The sequence below is a fragment of the Pinus tabuliformis genome, chromosome 3_2 (genome assembly GCF_031772625.1).
Source record: "Pinus tabuliformis cultivar Carrire ecotype Pingquan chromosome 3_2, CPIR1, whole genome shotgun sequence".
NCBI classification, from domain to species: domain Eukaryota; kingdom Viridiplantae; phylum Streptophyta; class Pinopsida; order Pinales; family Pinaceae; genus Pinus; species Pinus tabuliformis.
In genome coordinates, this window is record NC_142302.1 from 422,636,695 (window position 1) to 422,652,726 (window position 16,032).

A 16,032-nucleotide genomic window follows, 5' to 3' on the forward strand; every position below is an offset into this window, starting at 1 on the left:
ATTTATTTTTGCAGAGCACTTTCCTATTTAGCAGGGCTTCTTTGGTTGTTCTACCCTCCCTCCCACCCATTTTTTGAGGGAATGGCCATTATATCTCATGTAGTCAGATGTTACTGTATTCAGTATTGGCTCAAGCTTTTTCCTAGGCACATTATGTACACGGAACACATTGTATTATTGTATGGCTCATTTATGCCAGCGTGTCATGTAGCATTCAACATGTATTGCATTGCTCAATTTCATGATTCTGGGCACATCAAATTTTTTTGTACTAAGTTCTCTCGGCAGGTATAGGTATGCCTCCCCTACCTCACTGAGATTTGGTACCACAATATAAAAGGAGACTTGCATTGGTCTTGACCCCTCTGTCACTATCCTCTTTCGCTTCAGCCCCACTAGTATCTCTCTCTCTCTCTCTCTAACTATGCTTCGTTGTCTAGTGATTATGTCCTTACAACATATTTTAGACACACATTTTTCTCCTAACACTCGTAGATGTGGGGAAATCTCTAATCACAAAAAATTGATCAGCTAACCATAATGTACTAGATGGATCGAAGTACACTATGTCTGGCCAATTTTACCGTAGTAAAATTTCTTTCACTATGAGAAATTACTTAATAAACCACACGTGTTAAGTCATTTTTAATTAAACCCATGAAGAATAATTAAATAAACCACTATTTATTTAATTATATTCTAGGAATAATTAATTAGACCATTGTATAATTAATATTCCTTGTCACATTTAACCCAATTATGAGAAATAAATAGATAAATCATTAATTATCTATTTTTCTCTAGGAATAATTAATTAATCACTAATTAGATATTATTCCTTGTGAATTTTAACTAAATCCCTTAGGAATAATTAAATAAATCATTATTTGTCTATTATTCCTGAACCATATTTCTTGAGATGATAAATAAATTATTTAGTTATTTATTATTTATAAATGAGCATTTAAATACGTTTTCCCTCCAAATCAGATATAATAAAATATTCCAAATGGTTAATTCTAGAATGGGATTAATAATATTTTACTATTTCTCATTATTCGAGAATAACCTAATATTCTGCTATAAATAGAAGGGTTTTACATTAATTCTTCACTTTTGATTATTTTCATTGTTGACCTCATTGTTGTAGATCTCATTATTATTATTGTGGCACACCATCTAATTTTTCATTTTAGTTCAAATTGAGCTCAAACATTTTGTTTGCTTGGTTTCACACATTATAGAGGAGAGAGACTCTACAAAAGTTGAAGACATTGAGGATAGCTAAGAACCCATCCCATAGAAGGGGACTATTAACATTATTTGTTCCCTTCACAGGTGTTGTTTAATAAAATATACTATTTATATATATGGCTTCCATTGGATTATTGGAGTTATTTTCACTTATTTTACTATTCCATTTTGTTGTTTAACTATTTCTGTTACATAAATTAGGGCTTTGGTGGGTTTTGTTTCTATCATTTGTTGTAGATCCACAATGGTTAATGACCATTTTTATTGTTAGGGTTGTTTTTCATCCACAGCCTAAAGTAGTTTATTTTCATACACATTCAAAATAATTCTACATAACACACTATATTTATGTGTTAAGCTTAAGTGTCAGATTATTATAACACTATATTTATGTGTTAAGCTTAATCTTAAGCTTAAATGTTTAAGTTACATCTTCTGTTATGGTAAGTTGGAGAATTGTTTTCACATAAACACAAGTATTCCTTGTCTACAAGTTATTAAATTTGATTAATAACTTTCTTCTTTAATTTATTAAGTTCTTTCTTCATATGAATGTTATTTAGCAGGTTCAACTTCAATTCTCTATATGTGTATTTAATTTTCATGTTCATGCCTCTGATTACTATAACACTATAGTTGTGTGTTAAGATTGAATGTGTAAGTTACATCCTTCAATAAAATGCTTTTCCCCAAACCACTAGTATTCCCCTCTGAGAATATATTATTGTATTTTTCAATGTTATTAGTATTTAGCAAGTTCAATTCTGTGTATATGTAATTAATTTTCCCAAAAACACTAGTATTCCCTTCCGAGAATATATTAATGTCTTTTTGAATGTTATTATTATTTATCAAGTTAACTTATGTGTATATGTAAGTAATTTTCCCATTCATGGCTCAAATTATTGAGCCGAGAGGCTCATTCTACATCCTAGTATGATGTGTAAGGATGCTTGTCCGTCATCAAAGTTGAAATTTTGTTCATGTCAAACAAAATAAAAAAATTAACTAACTATAGGAAATATTTAAATAACGTTGGCTCATAAAAAACTTGCACATGAAGAAATTGGATCCCTCTTGGCTCATGTTACATTCATATTTAAGATGGATCTATGTTGGTTGTAATTATTTTAGTTTATGGTTGGGCATGTCGACCTTGTCCTGATAAAATAAAGTTGTGTCATGAAAAAGAAAACATCATTATAATTTTCCTCATAAGAAAGAACAATTGAATTCTTTCACAAAAAAAAAAGTGAGTTAGCATATGATGTAATAGATGTGTATAAAGATGAAATGGTAGATCAACCAGAACATGCCATTTGAAATTGATTTTTGCAAGAAAAAATATGCTTTACAACTTCAATAAGATCAATTATGTAATTTAATTTATATCAAATGCACTCACGTGATAAAATGTTACCTAAAAAGTGTGGTAATATTTGGAAAGCCCTACATTACATTAGAAGAAAGGATAGATACAAAGTATACAAAAATAATTCTAGTGTCACCAAACTCCCCTCTAACAACTAATTAAAACTCCTAAGCAGACTAATTCCCAACAACAAACATTAGTTTACTAAAAATTGGAGGGAAACTATAAGATAGGGAAATTGGCAAGACAAATGAGCATGTAATAATAAAATGTGCGTACAGGAACAAATCTACTATGAATTTACTTGTAACACTTAGATAAGCAAGGTCAACACTCATGAAAAACTGAAAGGTAGCTTGGAAAGGGAACTAATGTCATTGTCCACTTACATTCAACTTGGCTGTGTAGTGAGTATTACACACACAAGTGGATAACCTTTACCAGAAGAATTTCTCCAATTTTATTTGCTCGCATACTTAGTGAGTGTTATTGACTGGCATGTATTTTGTAAATGCCTCTACCTAGTTTGAATTGAATGCTATCCAATAGGTTGTACAAGATTGCAAGCCTAATTTCATGAAGAGTAAGTTGGGGATAATCACCTTGACTGACTCAATGACATGTCTATGAAGATTGAATACTTTGGACTTTTTTTCTCCCTAGGGAAAGAGACACATTCCCATGTCTGAGAATCTAAAAGGTATTTGATATTGTTAACACATCTTTTGAAAAATGTAAGGATGAAGAACCATGACGCCTTAACATTATTTCATCAAGTAGGATGAGGACACCATAAAGAGTGATCATTCAAAATAAACCAACTTCAAAGGATTGGTATTTTTAGTTCAATCTTATAGGCAACCTTCAAGGCCCTCCAAATGCTCCAAGCAGTAAAAGTCCCTTTCACATTTACAATGGTTGCGTTAAGAGTCAAACTCTATAAATTTATACTCTCTGGGTATGACCTCCATTGTTTTGCATCCGTAGAAACTTGTAGGACTAGAAGCATTCAGACACCAACTTCATGTAAGGGTTATGGTGTTAGAGGTACTCTTATTATAGGCTCACTAGATGAAGGGCCTTCAAATCTAAAATAAAGAAGAACAAAAGGGAATCTGCATCAAATATGTCAAGCGTTCACACAACTAGGACTCCAGAGGCATACATGTTTCATGCTTGACAAATCTTGTACAAATACATATGACTAAGATCCATTGTATTTATGGATACATTTGTGGAAACAAATTTTGTACCATGCAATTAACCTACTTGATAAATCTCTGATTTATTTTTACAAAAATATCAAATAATATAATATTATTTTCTACCAATATTAATGAATATATGTACCATGTAATTAACATGCTTGACAAATCTTTGTTTATTCTACAAAAATATAGATTCCTTAGTTTGAATGTTACGAGACTTTGGTGTGGAAAAATTAAAGGAAATGGGAATGGAAAAAGGATGTGGAGAAAATGAAGAGAACCTATTGGATATGATCCATTTGTTATGGAGATCCTTCAGGCACCTGATCCATTGACTGTGGAAATATTTATAGGAAATATTCCTATGTTTTTTAATTTATTGATTATTTCACCTTGTGGTTATTTTGGGCAAGCAATTTTAGCAATTCTAGACACTGGTGGATAGGTAAAAAAAGCTTTTATAATTGTAACTCCCATTCCATGTTAACTTCTCTTTATTGTTTGGTTGTATTTTGAACTTTTAATTTGATTTCATTTTGTCTTTTAACTATAAAATTGAACATACTTGCTATCATATCCATTTAAACAACATCCAAATATTGAAGATAGTATTAATACTATAGTTAACTTGTGTTCAATTATTTTTAGATTCGATGTTTATAGATATAAAAGATAAAAACAATTGTCAATGCCTTCGTTTGATTGTTACTTGACTCACATGCAAGCAGGTTATATGAAATGTGATTGGCAAACAGATGGGGAGACAATGCAGAGCAAGACTTGGATATGATTAATTTGTTGTTGGAGATACTTTAGGCACCTGAGCCATCGACTTTGGAAATAATTTTAGTAGCGATTTCTATGGTTTTTATTGTTGTTATTCTTTCACCTCAATGGTTATTTCGAGAAAGAAAATGTTTTAGGAATGCTAGGCAGGACACCGGTGGACAGGTAAATTTTCTCTTTATAATTGCAATATCCATTCCACGATATATTGTAGTTATTCTTTGATTGTATTTTGAACATTTCTTTTGATTTTTTTTCTTTTAACTATAAAATAGAAAATACTTGGTATCAAGTCCATTTAAACAACAACCAAATCTTGAATATGAAAATAGTATTACACGATATTGATTGAAATCCTTCTAGTTGTTTTGTGTTAAAATATTTTCATGACTATTAGAAAAGTTTACTTTCATGTTGTTATTTGAGCACATGTTGTTTATATACTTGTCTAAGTTCATGTTCTAGAGAATGAAATGTTGTTGCAAATAAAATGACGAGGATTAGACTTTATATCTCATATTATTTGTTTTGACAAGTTATCGACAACTTGATCTTTTTTAAAATGTAACTAGGTTGGCATGATTGCGCCTAATCTTCCCTAAAGGTTGAATATTAAGTTATTAAGGTGTTCTTTTCTATGGAGACAATTTATTTGCTTTGTTTATACAGGTCATTTGGTCACATAATGGCCACTGTCACCCAACTGAAGAAAACTTGTTCAAATTTCTTGCTTTTATGGTGAAAAATGGCTTTGACATTGCTGATGTTGAAGTATATGTTGTATAAATTCTTTATAGTCTATTTTAGTTTATATTCTAATGTTAATCATTTTTCATGGCTTACACTCTACACTATATCTTCTTTCCTTTTCAGAAAAGGAACTCAATATTGATGGTAATAAGCAATAATTGAAGAAAGAGGAGAACAATAACACTGGAGTGACGAATGAAAAAAGAGAGAGAGAGAGAAGAGAATCAGTCTAGTGATACCCTTAGAGCCAATATCCCGCATAAGGCACACACATAGAGACTGATGGTCAAGTCTTTAGAAGTTTGTGAATTCACCTGCAATGCCTTGGAAACACAATGATAATGTTTTGAAGTAATGAGACAACATTTTGTGTGTAAATTTTAGTTCAACCAATATTAAGTTGGAAACTCATATTGTAATACTTAACATTTAATATAATATAATTTATGTGGTTGAAATTAGTTACAGTTGTACTTGATATTGTTTAGTATTGTAATTAACATATGTAACTTTGCATTTTTATATTAGATAAACATGCACATTGTATGATTTTTTTTAATTTAGTCGGAAAATCATACAAATTAATTTATGGTGATTAATGATCAAAACATAAAATCAATCTAAAAGTACTAAATTAGTATTTTATATTGACTAATGATGAACACAAATATAATGAATATGGCTAAATGAGTTGTTTATAATGATTATCAATGAAAATAAATGAAATGAATATAAACTTTCAAATTAGTCGTTTATATAACAAATATGAAACTACCAAAAATAGATAAATGACTACTGCAAATATTAAATTCATGATTACAAATGACGACTAAATTTTGAATACATATGGCTATTAGTAGCTAGTTTATAGTATCTTATAACACGACTAAAATTTAGTCATATTTCTTTTGTCATTAATTGTTTTCAAACAATGAATGAAATTTACATATATATGACTATTAGTAGCTAATTTACATATCTTATAACATGACCAACATTTAGGTCATATTTCTTTAGTCATTAATGGGTTTTGTTGTATATTTGGTCATTAATTGTGGTAAGTAATGACTAAATCAATGACTATATTAATGACAAAATTTATGATAAAATATACTACTAGATGATGAAATTGAGACAACAAATTAATGACTAAGATAAAAATGACTAAATGTTGGTCATGTTATAAGATACTGTAAATTAGCTACTAATAGTTATCGAATGAAGAATGGTCATTTATATGCAAATTTTAGTCTTTTTCTTAGTAACTAGTTAGCCATTTTCTACTAGTGGCGGTAGAGGTGGTCTAAAGGTTCATTCCCAATGGCCTAGGAATCCCTTGACTAGTTTTCACAAGATCTTGAGGGAGAAGTCTTGGTTTAGGGCCCAGTGATCCCTGTTTGGATTATAGTAAAGCCTAAGACACTGGTCTCAGTTTAGTGTGTAGTGATACAATTTGGATTGAGGTAAAGCTTGATAGATAAGGAGATGAAAAATTCCTCAAGGAAGTGATATATTCCGGATGGCATTCCAAGTTTGGTTCGGTTGTGATAAGAGCATTGGTTTTTGTGTGATCGCGGTTTGATGAGGGTTGAGGTGCTTTAACCTATGGATTCCCTTGGTTGTTCTTGGATAATTTTTTCTATGATATCCAACATTCATGCTTGGAATATGGCATGGGGACAACTTGCTGGAAGAGAGATTTTCTTCAACCATGTCTATGGCCGGGTGGTACGTGGAAGTCTCGAACCTGGTCGGATTTGCCTACAATTAATAAAATCTAAGTTATATTAATTTTGAACTGATTTATATGTGGATTGAACGGTTGTCGTATCTATGATATTTATATGGTTTTATGTTGGTTATAAGCATGGTTTAATGATGGGTTTATGTCATGGTTATTTCATATATGTACTTGTAACTATTAAATGGATGGACACAAGACCTAATCAATGATTTAGTAGTTCAATGGAGAAGGAGGTGATCCTTCTGGTTATGATTCATAAGTTGTTTCAAACATTTATTCTCTTTCTTGTATCCTATACCTATAGGTTCCACTGATTGCAAGTGTTTGACAGAAAGTCAGTCTTAGTTTGGGATGCTCAAGCCTAGTCTTGAGTGTTATTTTTGATTGATCAACATTCTTATTATGTTTTTAATGAATTTTGGAACTTACAAAAAGTTCTAGGCAGAGGCTAGGAGTATCGGCTAGAAGCGAGCTTAAATTGTGGGGTCACTGGCACATAACTAGCAATTTTGGTCAAAACTCATTGGTAGGCAAGCCCGTGAGAGTGAATTTGGGTTTCTGGTCACTCCCTTGCCCATAGCATGAGAGTGAGTATGGCATAAGAGTTGTAGAATAGTAGTCAGACCTAGGAACAGGCTACTTGAGTGGCTCACTTGTCTCCTAAGGGTTCTATTGATGATGTTGGATGATTGTATGTGATGTTTCCTCGATTCCACATCCTTATGGTGATGTAACAGGTTGAATCTGATTGCAGTGGCATCTCTCCTCATTTTTACCCTAGTTGGCATGGTTACATTGGGTAAACCTAGGGGGTGTTACAATGCTTCTGTCAATAAATGACATACATACGCACATAGATACAAATAAACATTAACATTATTAAACAATCATGATCCATGACGACCCTATCAGAAACATCATGCATACATACATACATACATATTGATACATATATATACATTAGCATAATGATGATCACAACATAATTACCAGATAGCATAGGGTTAAGGTTAACAGAATTCCCTTTATAAGTTCACAACATGCACAACATTGACATTTCCAACATAACCAAGACATCTAACACCTCAAATCCATTTACTTTACCTTTTCAGTTACCTTTCTCATGTTTGTATTGCCACCATCCATTTACCATAATAGACCCAACCAATGCAACAAACTGCCATATTCTTACCTTTATTAATTGCCCTTATAAATGCACCAGGCTTCATCTAGGTCTAACATTACTTGTTGGGTTTCACTAAGCTCTTCCCAAGATTTATTAATTTTCATATTTCCCAAAATAATTTTCAATACTCTCCAAATATAAAATGAAATAATAAGAAATATGAAAGAAGAAACCACAAAAGAAAATAACAATACGACATAAAAAACAAAGTGGTATGGCCATACACCAAATGTAAACAAAGTCACAATTATTCATTGCAACTCACAAAATATCAAAGCACAAGACTAGCAATAAACACCATGACTCAGTCCTCCTAGTTCTCAAAGCTTGCAAGGGAAATATCAACCTGAGACTTCTTCAAGACTTCATGGTAGTATCTTTTGCCATGTAATCCCCTACATCACTCAACCATAAACACATAACTGTTAGTGGACAAAAAACATAACAATACACCAGTTTCTTTATCTTGTTGTGCCAAGCACTTTACCTTGCAACCAAACACATCCATGCCATCTCTCAAGAGACTCCAATTCATTGATGAATCCAACTATAATTAGAAAACAGCTTATATACCTGTCAAATACATGGTCATGACTATAGCACATATCTGCATAATGTCAAAAAAAATACAGGTTAAGAAGGCTTCCTGTATGCAAAGCACTCATTCGTTTGGAATTAGGGTTTCCAAACATAGCCGAAGGAATTATTTCCGAATTCCATTCTTTTACCTTTACCTAGCTGCAACTGAGTCTTACTATGTACTGTCACATCACCCAATGGATAATTATATAGAAAAATCAACTATTACGTTGTCATAAATGTTCACACATGTTAACCATATGTTCCAAGGATCAAGGTAACATATCTACTAATTCGAAATCAACCTTTACCAAGACTAGCAATGATGTCATAATCCATAGTCCTTACAAATAATGCTACAACTATCACATATTACATTGAAGTACATGTAAGTTATCTCAACACATGTGTGATTAAAACCATCTTAAAACAATATTGTTTCTTGATGCAATCTTATAGGGACATACTCATATCATGTCATTAACCAAACATTCAACAAAAAATAGACAACATAATAGACAACAACACTCAAACACCAAATAGATGACATAATCAAGCATTCAAGCACAAAGTAGACGACATAAGAAAACTCATACCTTAATGTATCTCAGTGGATGCTATTGTGTCTACACAATCAATGTAGAATAGCATGACATAAATTCACAACACATCAACTCAAACATAAGGTCATGATATCCATGACAATGAATAGCTAACATTTTCATATCATAAACTCATAAACAATTATCATTCATACATAACAATCTGATATGTACAATCAATCTATATTAGTATAAAAAATGTCACAAATAAGTCAACTCATACCTAAATTTCATAACCCTAACCATTTTCATGGGTCAATCCAATTTAGCATTATACATATAAGATCAAGATATTAATGTAATAACCCTAATCTTCAAGTTAACTAACATATAACAATAAGTTAACATAAAACATGCTCATCAATAACATATTGCATAATCATCGAGATATCTACAAGTTAACATATTCATCAACGACATATAAATAATCATTGAGTTAACTAACATAAAACAACAACAACAATGCATACAACCACAAGTTACTATCATTCATTACTTAGGGATTAAGTGATATATAATGTCATGGTTTTATATTACTGTTAGATATTGTGACGTTGGAATGGTACAAAAATATGTCCAGTGTCACATTATGAAAAACATGGTTTCCATATGATGACCAATCTAACAACCATCGTCATTATGTCACATTACATTGCAATTTATTCAACATCACATTGTTACATTACAAAACTGGGGTTTAAGATTAGGTTTATAATTTTCGATATTTTTTATATTGGGTTTATAATATTAAGGTTTAGTATTTGATTTATAGTTTATAATATTATGGTTTGTAATATTAATATTAAATATTAGTGTTTATAATATTAATCAACATGATAATCACTATCACAATATTTATAATCCCTTGGGTCTATATTATTAATCTTAGGATTTATATTCCTAGGGTTTAATATTAATCGTATAAGATTATAATATTAATCCCTTTGGTTTAAAAAATATTAGTAATCCCTTGGTTTTTTTATGAAACTAGCTCACAAATAGAAATATCAATGCCTTAAAAATTATCCTCTTCGAGGGGAAAACCTCCTTTACATTACATTAATAAAAAATTCTCCGATGATACAAATGGTAAAATATCCTTTGTATATATAGGAGTCTTAGGGGTGACAATATAATTAGAGCTTGCATGACAATAATAATGTAAGGGAACAACAATAACAATAGTGAGCTTCTATGGGGCATAAAAATAATAATATGGAGGCTACATGGGCACAACAATAACAATAATGAGGCTACAATAACAATAACAACTACACTAGTAGTATAGGCACCTAACAGGACCCTCTCCTTCAAAAAAATGTTTTCCTCAATGCTTGAGTAGTTATGGATGCTTCTATATAAAATTATCATCCTCCCATGAGGAATCTTTAGCAGGTAGGTTCTTCCACTTAATGAGATACTCAAAAATTGATTGATTTTGTAGCTTTTGGGTTCTTGTTTCCATGACTGCTTCAAGGTCAAGTTTGATTTTTCCTTCTTCGTCAAGTTCTAGAAACACTATTTTCACTAGAGGCTTGTCATCGATAAACTTCTTTAAGCATGAAGCATGGAAAACTAGGTGTACTTGGGAAGATGTAGGCAACTCCAATTTGTATGCCATAGTACCAATCTTTTGTAACATCCTGTAAGAACCGTAGTACTTCGGTGATAATTTATTATCCTTCTTAGCTTGATTGAGAGAAATTTCTTTGTATGGTTGTAGATGTAAAAATACCTAGTCACCTACAACAAAACTTCTTTCACTGCAATGTTGATATTCCCATTGTTTCATTCTATCATGTGCCATAGTGAGGTTATCCTTTAAGAGTTGGAGAACTTGTTGATGCTTGATGTGATCTTCCACTGCTTGAACCTTAGAATTTCGTCTTAAAGATGATGTGATGGATGGTGGATAATATCCATAAAGTGCCTTAAATGGGGTCATTTTTGCTGTAATATGGAAGGATGTGTTATACCACCATTTAGCTAGAGGTAACCCCTTGACCCGTTGTGTTTGTTTATCATATACAAATCAATGAAGATATCCTTTCAAACATTTGTTCATTATCTTTGTTTGATGATTAGATTGAGGATGATAAGATAAGATATAAGCTAATTGAGTACCAAGACAACAAAAGAATTTCATCCAAAAATTTCTAGTGAAAATGGTATCTCTATCATTTACTATAATCTTTTCATTTCCTTGAAGAATTTGAATTGTTTCCATAAATGTAGTAGCAACTATAATAGCTTTAAAAAGGATGATATAATGCAAAAAGGTGTGCATACTTGGTGAGTCTATCAACTACCACCATGATGACACTCCTTCCTTCAAACTTGGGAAAAACTATGATAAAATCCATTGAGATCTCCTCCAAATCATGACTTGGAATGGTTAAAGGTTGTACTAGATTCGTGGTCTTAATTCTCTCACCTTTATTTTGTTGGAAAAATAAAAATTCCACCAAAAACTTTTGAATACAATATTTAATGCCATCCCAAAAAAACTCCTTCTTAGCCCTATGATATGTTTTTAAAAATCCAAAGTGCCCTCCTAAGGGAGAGGTGTGCAATTCCAAAAGAATCTTGTGTTTGAGTTGGGAATTCTTACAAATATATAAGTGATCTTTGTACCATAATGAATCATTTTTCCAACAAAATTTGTTAGATGTACCCAGATCTTACTGTAAATTTTGAATGAGTGACCACACCTCTTCATCATTCTTCCATTGATCCCTTGCTTCAGTTATCCACTCAGGTTGGATAATAAAAATGGCACAAAGCAATTCTTCCACGTCCTCATCATTTCTTAAGAGTGCATCTCCACCAACATTTTTCTTCCCTTTTTTGTAGATGATTTCAAAGACATAACCCAACATCTGTGTCACCCATTCTTGCTTCTCTTCTGAAGATAATATTTTTTCCAAAAGGTATTTAAGGCTGTCTTGATCTGTTTTTAACTTGAAGTGTCTTCCCATTAGGTAAGGTTGTCATTTCTTTAGTGCATGTAGTATTGCCAACATTTCCTTCTCAAAAATAGGTTTGTGTAAATAATTTCCTCTGATTGAAAGAATTCCAAAAGAAATGGGTCTTCCTCATTAAATTAAAACAATAAGTGTTTCATTTCTTGAGGCATAACATTCCACAGCAAAAAATTTGCGAATTATGGTGTATTTAAGACCAGTGCTTCGCACATTGCCTCTTTAATATGTTCAAAGGACTTCGTTTCTTCTAGAGTCCAATTAAATGCATCTTTCTTCAATAATGATGTTAAAGGTGCCGCTATTCTCCCATAATTATTAACAAACTTGTGATAATACCCTTTCAACCCAAGAAAACCTCGAACATGCTTTATGGTTGTGGGGATTTTCCATTCCTTAATGGATTTAATTTTGTTAGGGTCTACCTTAACACCCTCATTAAATACAATATGACCCAGATATTCCACGTCCTATACTCCAAAGAAACATTTGGAGCTTTTTGCTTATAATTGTTCCTCCTCCAATAGTTTGAGAACCCTCTAAACATGTTGAACATGATCCTTCCAAGACTTGTTGTACATTACTATATCATCAGAAAATACTAACACAAATTTTCCAAGGAAGGCTTTCAAAATGAAATTGAACAAACCTTGAAATGTGGAAGGTGCATTAGTGAGGCCAAAAGGAAAGACCGAAAAAACATAATGACTCTCATGAGTTCTGAATGTTGTTTTAAGAATTTCTCCAGTATTCATTCTAATTTAATGATATCCTGAATGAAGGTCCAGCTTGGTGAAGTAAATTGTTCCATGTAATGCATCCAATAATTCATCAATGACAAGAATGAGAAATTTATCTTTAATATTTATCTTGTTGAGCACCTTATCATTTAGAAAAATATGCCATGATCGATCCTTCTTGTTCACCAATACTAATGGAGTAGAAAAAGTAACTTTGACTGGGTTTAATTATACCAGGCTCTAGCATTTCTTGAACCATACGTTCAATTTCACTCTTTTTGGGCATAAGGATATTTGTAAGGCTTGATGTTTGGAGTAACACTGCTTTGAATCAAATAAAATATAGCATGATCATGATCATGAATAGGTGGGATGCCTTAGGGAGTCTCAAAAACCTTGGAATGATTGTCTAATACTTTTTGCAGATTTGGAGAAATAAATGGTTTCGATGTTTAAACCCCTAGTGAGGATAATTGTGAAATTATGCTCCATTGTTCTTTCTTCCAAATATTTTTCTTGCCATTACAATTGATAATGTTTCCTGGTTTCCATGTGATACCCCTTACTTCAAATTCCTTTCCTTCGCAAAAAAATTTCAAGAAAAGTTCTCGAAAATTGAAAGTTGTCATCCCCAAATATTGTAACCATTGGACTCCTAGTACAACATTAGCACCACCCATTGGAATTGAAACAATTAGACAATTCAATACATATTCCCACATGGTTAGCTTGATATTACTGCACTTTCCAAGGAAATTTATAGTTCCTCCATTTACAACCATAACTCGACACTCTGGTGCTGGATATAGCAATAAATTCAATTCCTTGGTTATCTAACAATGAATAAAATTATGGGTACTACCCAAATCAATCAACATTATTACCTTTTTATTCTTGATATATCCTTCTATCTTGAGATTTTTAGGAGTGGTAATTCTTTCCAACACATTACAAGATATGGTCAGATTCACTTATTATTTCTTTGGTGTTGGTCCCTGGTGTATATCCTCCACTTTTGATGTTTCTTGTTCCTTTTCTTTCTCCTCTTTACAATCTATGTAGAATAATTTCTTCTCATAAAACTTATATCCTTTAGTGTATTTTATATCACAAATGTAACACATCCCTTTTTCTCTTTTTTTCCTCCAAATTTTGTGATGTCAACCTTGTCAGTTGTGGAAGACTAGGAGCAAAAACACTTCCATATTTACAGTTATGAGTGGTAGACTTCCTTGTTTCCATACTTTTTCTTTCAACTTTTCTTGCCACCCTGAATACCTAGTCCAATGAATCAAGATCCCAAAGGTTAACCTCATGTTGGATGTTATATTTTAAAGTCACTATGAAGAAATCAACCCTATGCTCCTCTAGAATATCGGTTACTCGAATATTCAATTTTTGGAAGTCTTCAATGTGCTATGCCACTGAACCCTTTTGTTTGAGATTTATCAATTAGCTAAAGAAAGTGTTTGTCTTTGTATATTCATAATGTGTTAGCATTTCCTATAAATTGACCAAATGACAAGTGGTTTACTAGAATAAGTCCATATATACCATACAAACTGATTTCATTCTAAATATAAAGATGAAATACATACATTTTGTTAAGGTTTCACATCTTGTAGATCTAAATATTGCTCCATCTGTAATTTGCAAGTTACCAGATCTTTGCCATCAGACTTATTCATATTTATATTTGGAATATCATGGTTCTAAAACCTTACGTTGTAGTCTCCAAAATCATAATTAATATTCCTTTTGTCGTCATCATGATTTTCATGGACTGGGAAGCGTTTCTTGCAACAACTTTGTCAACCCTTCCAACTTGGCATTCATTGCATCCACGTCTACTTTAAAAACATTCACGTTGTATTTAATACAATCCACATTGTATTCAATACCATCCATGTCCCCTTTCAATCCATCCATATCATCTTTATTCTCTCTTTGTGAGAGCCAAATTTGTTGCACTTGGTCCCATAACTTTGATATATCATGTTGCAATTTGTCTTCTTCATGTCTCATAGTAGAGTTTTCTAAGGGCTTAATTGGTATAGAAATATATTGTTTTGGAGGCATTTTAGAACTAAATATTTTTATCTATGCTTCAATATTCCCTTTGGATCACTTCAAACTGATTTTTCAAACAAAAGTTATGCAAAATTAAAAAAGCACACCTTTTTCTTACTTTTTAGGAGCTCGATCTTGAAATGGATGTAACTATATAATGTCGAATCTCTAAGGTATGAAATTTCATCCGGTGTTAGCCCTATGAATTTTATTTCCAATTCCACAAGTAAGAGCAATATTGGATTCTTTAATAAATAGTTATTCTAGATCTCCCACGCCAACTTGATTATGGACTCATTCAATATAGAAAAGTTGTATGAGATGCCATGTGTCGTTGTTTTAGCAATAGGCCCTGAATTTGTTACATATGAAACCAAATTCTGTGCTATTTCAACCAATTTTTACAGAATTCAATTCCAATGTCTGAAACGAAAGTTATGGTGATTTTACCTAGGTCACTTGTTTGAGACTGAATTATGGATCATGAAAAAATCCTAACTTCTTTAGGTCATATGTTAGAGAATATAGAGAATGAAGATTGGAAATTGCAGCACAAAGTTCATCAGGATGTCAACGCCATGTGGTTGGAATTTCAGGTTTTGAAGCTTCATAGAAAAAACATTATAGTGAAAATTCCACGATGACTTCTTTGAAGAAGCAAAACTCTAGAATCCAAATCTCATATACCAAATGTTGTGCAACTAGATCACAAATAGATATATCAATGACTTAAAAAGTATCCACTTCAATGGGGGAGCCT